Below are 6,001 nucleotides of genomic sequence, written 5' to 3' on the forward strand. Positions count from 1 at the left end.
AAGAGCCTGAAGAGCCTGGATGCAGTCTTGATGATATTGATGAGCTGATGTTGTACACCACTGTAAGGTGGGTACACACTGGTAAGGGTGGGTGCTTACAGCCATACTACTACAAGCAAGAGTTATGTAATCTAATTGACTAGGCTAAACTACTGTTGTGTAAGGCAACCTACTGCTATCTATGGTTGGCAAAGGGGCCTTAGGCCTGGGAGGTGTGGTTGGTGAGATAAGTGGGGTGAGCGTCTGTACTACTGAGGGGGCCAGCTACTTAGCTGGCTGACTACCTTCTCTAATGAGTAAGAGGCAAGGTAAAATCAACTTAGGGTCTCCAAGTGATTTTCCTGCTGTATATATAATCAAAGGGGTGCTATCTACATGGTCTGTGCATGTGAGAAAGGAAGTGTACATGTGAAATAAGAACCGTGCTGTGGGCTACACAGAAGCGTGGATTGTTTCTTAAGCGCCCTTGGCACAGCATCTCAGTGCGGCATCTCAGCATGATAAGCGCTGAGGTCATGTGATTGAAAAACAACAGATATTAAGTCTGGAAAAAATACTAAAAATAGTAGAAAAAATAGGTGGTTCTTGTGGTACATGTTAAGGGAGTGTAACAGCTGAACAATTGTTGTGCCGCGTTTAGAGAGCTGGTTTTGATTTGCAATGCATATATTGATGTGTTTGTCCAAAAGACTGTTATGGATATGACATTTCTTCATTAATCTGTACTTATTTTATTAATTACACTAGTAATCTTACAGTAAACAAATGAGATAAAAATGCAAGCTAAGGTTTTCAAGGTCCCTCTACCCAATAGTGACCTTTACAAAACCTACAAACCTCAGGAATACCCTCAATATGCAATGCCTTTTGCATATATGCTGTTTTCTCACTCATTTTAATATATATAAATTCAGCTGAGTACATAAACAGTAACAAGTAATATTTCTCTTGTTTGTAGTATTTATTATTCAAGATTCTATCTTTTGGCTACACACAGAAATATTCAGGGTCCCCCCTGTCGCATAGGCAAGTGCTCCGGCGCTTAATCAGCCCTTAAGCGCCGACGCACTAAATGCGCCTTTTCTCCATCACCCGGGCATCCCACACTGCCAAATCGCTTGCGCTTAGGTGCACCTGTATGTGCGCTCCAGAACGCTGGGTCAAACTCCCAAAACGGACAACATTTGGCAGAGTTATGCCCTATTTACTGTAAGTACCCAATGCAGCAGTATCCTACCTTTGGGACTGTTTACTCCAAGGATGAAACACTTAGCCTTGGGACATCTAAGGACCCACACAGGTAAATACTGCCTTGGGGCAAATATTAGGATTTGTTGTTTGTTTACTATATACCAAAGTATTGGCTCCCTCAAGTGTTTCAGTTGCCACATGTACCTCCTGTACCCCCTCTTGGTATCAATCATGTATATACTTGTTTGTGCGCCTTCTCAGGGTATAAAAGGACCCTGTGAAGACGCTTCTAAAGCATCCTACTTTTATCCTACTTTTACTCTTATATATTGACATATACACACAAGCCTTTAACAGCTTATCTGCACATTTACTTTAGTGATTGACTCACTGTAAATAGCATAGGAGGTTATTTGGCACACTAAGACCATAGGCCAGTCCCAACAGACACATGGTAACCTATTAGTGTGCTTACTGCAACTCTGTGCCCCTTGACTGTCACAGTTGTTGAGTTCAACATTGAGTATAGTGCAACAATACTGTAAGGATTGTTGTGATTGAGTGATAGTGTTTCAATCCACCATACCCCCTATATTGTAGATAGCTTTATCTACAATATCTCATAAATCCTAGATATATTTTAGGTAAACCCCATAAGTCTTAAGTCTTACTTAAGCATATATAAGTCCTATACTTATTAGGTAACTCTCTTACTTAAAGGTACTATCCCAGAGACCTTAAGTATACATACCCTTAGTCACTTAGGCTTAAGTAACATTAGTCTAAGGTACTATACATAACCAACCACCTGCACTTGATAGTTGCTAGACTATTTGTTAGGAGTTGTTATTCCTGATAGCCTAGCCTATATTGTGCATATATTCTGTGCATATACTCTGATTCTTAATACTAGTTCTTGGTTATTCCCATATATATTTTGTATATAGAAATTCTTTCTTACTCCTGTACTTACACAACTCTTAACAAAGACACTATATAGAGCAACTCACCAGGCATTAACACATCAACTAAAGGCTTCTTGGCAAACCAATTCATTGCATCCTGATATTACAATTGACCATATTAATGGTATGGCCCAGACTATTACAACGGTGGAGCGTCAACTGGGTGTTAACACCAGCAAGATCATAACAACTTTCACATTATGTCCTGTATGCAAACAACAATATTCACCCAAGTACATCAAAGAAACAGATGATCACTACTGTCTAAATGACAAATGCAATAGTGTACTTTTTGTATATCATAGGCTTGCTTCCAGAGTTTGTTGTAAGGTTTCTAAGTTTACTTACCCTTATGCATTGCCTATTCCATTGCTGTGTCATATATTTAGCCTTCCTGGGATGTCAGAGTTGATGCAAACTTGGCAGTCTGGAGATGATGATCATGGAATTAAACCCCCAGTTTCCAACAAAGATTGGATGCGCAACCTCAATCACAATAAGGAGCTGGGGAATATCACAGAAGGATGGGGTTGTGTCATGACCCATATCTGGAGGGGTTATTACCATATATATCCACTGTCAAAGATATACATAGTATATATGATGCACAGTGATATGTTAATAATATAAGTTGCTGGGGGACATTGCACTCCCCCCACCCCCCTAGCCATGGGCCAATGTTAAGGGAGCCTGTGGGCAAGGTCTGAATATTATATTATTATAGAAGAGATTATGTCATCCCCCCCCACCTCAAATCTGTAGTAGTTTAGTATAGTATTTGATAAAGGACTGGAGGGGGGGAGGTCATGTGACCTGGACTTAGAGAATATCACTAAGTCCAGCCATGTTGACCATAAGTCTCTTATATGTGGGAACCTGGGGGTTCTGAGTGCATATGTGCAAGTATATGAGTGATTGCGGTCATGTTGGTGTGCAACATGAGTGTGTTGGAGGCTTGACAAGGTCAGGACTCATGGAAAGAATGGAGTGGGTTGTGACAGGTTGGCAATCTACCATGGCAGGGCTCCAGCAAGTTCAAGACCCCAACACTTGCAATGTCATTGACAAGAGCAGACCTGACCCACCTATTCAATTTGTTAGTCTTCTGTATGGTATATTGTTCTCACTGAACATGGACTGGTAAAGTATTTACTCAATTTCACTGAAAGTCTATGCTCAAATCCAGCATTAGGTTTCACGCAACCAAAGAAGGAAGCTATTTGGTTGGGGCATATTACTTTGTAATCAATAATTTACCTTGGCACATGCAATTCCTATGTGAGAACATTTCATTATCAGTTGTAATGCCCAGGCCTAATGTGTTGTAGACACAATCAATACCAGGGAATTTATTCCCATTTTCTCAAATTTAAACCAAGGCAATTGGAGGACATTTTCAATCACGTGACTTTGGCGCTTATATCATACGCTAAGCGCTAAGCCACGTCCCCATCCGCGCTTACCTCAGCATACGTAGCCACCTCCACTTGATGACATCACTATGACACGTCAGTGACATGTATGCATGAGTAAGACCAACTGCAGATTGGGGTTCTTATTTGATACGGTATTTGATATAGTACATTTGTAATTAGCTAGCTTGTAGAATATATAAGGAGGCACACCAACCATGGTAACACCCAGGTCAATTACCTCTTGTTGCATCCACTCAGTGTACAAGGGCATTACAGCCCAGTAAATACTTAGTTAGCCACTTAGATAGTCTACACCGCCTTAAGCGGCTTTGTCGTTGTACTTAGATAGCTTGTCACCGCCTTAAGTGGTCTTGTTGTTGTAGGATAGCTGCTTGTTGCTGTAGTTAGGTTTGTTGTTGCCTTAAGCAACCTTCTCATTTTGTACACTGCGGCCACAAGCACCATCCCCCTTGACACCCTAATGGACGTCTAGGACATAATGAGCCTATAATAGGCACTCTTCTCTGGGGGGGTGTCAACTCATCTTTTTCCAAATACTGGTTGGATTGACCTGGTACTTTAAATAGAGCTTCTAAAAGCCCATATAAAGCCAGGAAAAGGGTTAATCAAAAGGGTTATTATGTAGGTTCAGCAGATATAAGCACTAGGAACTGACAAAAAAAAACTCCCATAGTCAAGATAACAAAAAGTTGGTATTACAAGCTTTTCAGAAGAAAAGTGAAGCACAGTACATTGATTGGTTTGACGCAAAACCAATGGATGAAAGTACTAGTTAGATTGCAAACACATCAATTGGTGGGCATCCAACCAAGCAATGTCAGTAGTGTCATAAACAGAGGAAAATAGAACTAGCCGGAATTGAACCAGCTTGACCACTAAGCCATAGAGCCCTATTATTCCTCTGCTGACAACCCATGATTACACCTGCTACCCCCCAAATTTGGGCTTGGGCCAGCATGCAACCACTTGTACTGGTCATGTGACCGTGTCCAGGACACTGCCCCCCTTTTTTGGGTGGGCGGCGCCCCTGTGAAAAGTTTTTCCCATGGTGGGAATAGAACTGGTGTCCTTCCAAGTTCTACCAAGTGTCATAAACAGAGGAAAATAGAACTAGCCGGAATTGAACCAGCTTGACCACTAAGCCATAGAGCCCTATTATTCCTCTGCTGACAACCCATGATTACACCTGCTACCCCCCAAATTTGGGCTTGGGCCAGCATGCAACCACTTGTACTGGTCATGTGACCGTGTCCAGGACAAGTAGTAGTAAAGCTCAGAATGCATCAATTGGTTTGATGCCAAACCAATTGATGTCAGTAGTAGTAAAGTTGTAAATACATTGATTGGTTCAACACCAAACCAATCAATGTGTTTGCAATCTAACTAGTACTTGCATCAATTGGCTTTGCATCAAACCAATCAATGTAAGTGGTCATTGAGTTGCAAGCACATTGATTGGTTTGGTGCTGAACCAATCAATGTCAGCAGTAGTAAAGTTGTATACACATGGATTGGTTCAATGCCAAACCAATTGATGTCAGCAGTAGTAAAGTTGTAAACACATGGATTGGTTCAATGCCAAACCAATTGATGTCAGCAGTAGTAAAGTTGTAAACACATTGATTGGTTTGACACCAAACCAATCAATGTAAGCAGTCATTCAGTTACAAACACATTGATTGGCTTGGTGCTGAACCAATCAATGTCAGTAGTAGTAAAGTTGTAAACACATCAATTGGTTTGATGCCAAACCAATTGATGTCAGTAGTAGTAAAGCTGAGAATGCATTGATTGGTTTGACACCAAACCAATCAATGTCAGAAGTAGTAAAGTTGTAAACATGTTGATTGGTTCAATGCCAAACCAATTGATGTGTTTGCAATCTAACTAGTACTGACTGTCATGACCTTCATGGGCATGACATGAGTTTTTACTATTTTTTACCTTTTTTCCGAGATAGTTTCCTTTTTTGGTATATATTTATGACTCATCAAGATCACGTGACATATTTGATATATGATGTGAAATTGTAAATGACTCACTGTTTTGTATTGTTGTTTTTGATGTGGCTCTCCTCATGTATTTAAACCAGGTCAAGTCGCCGCTAAACAGCAAGACTTGACCTCTTCATCAATTCATCCTAAGCTCACTCCTACCCCTTGCCCAGGCCCCTAGTTGGCCATCAGTGCACCTTACTAAGAAACCCATAACCCAGGCCTAGTTGCCCTCTACCCTACCATACCCCTTGGCCCTTTGTCGGCCCTCTTGTTCTCATAGTCCATTGGTGATAGGGCCACGGACTTTAAACCTGCTTGTATCATAGGTCCAAGCTTAGTCGTGACACTGACATTGATTGGTTCAGCACCAAACCAATCAATGTGCTTGCAACTTGTTGTGACCCAACTGTAA

This window comes from Rhizoctonia solani, chromosome 7 (genome assembly GCF_016906535.1).
Source record: "Rhizoctonia solani chromosome 7, complete sequence".
Classification (NCBI taxonomy): Eukaryota; Fungi; Basidiomycota; class Agaricomycetes; order Cantharellales; family Ceratobasidiaceae; genus Rhizoctonia; species Rhizoctonia solani.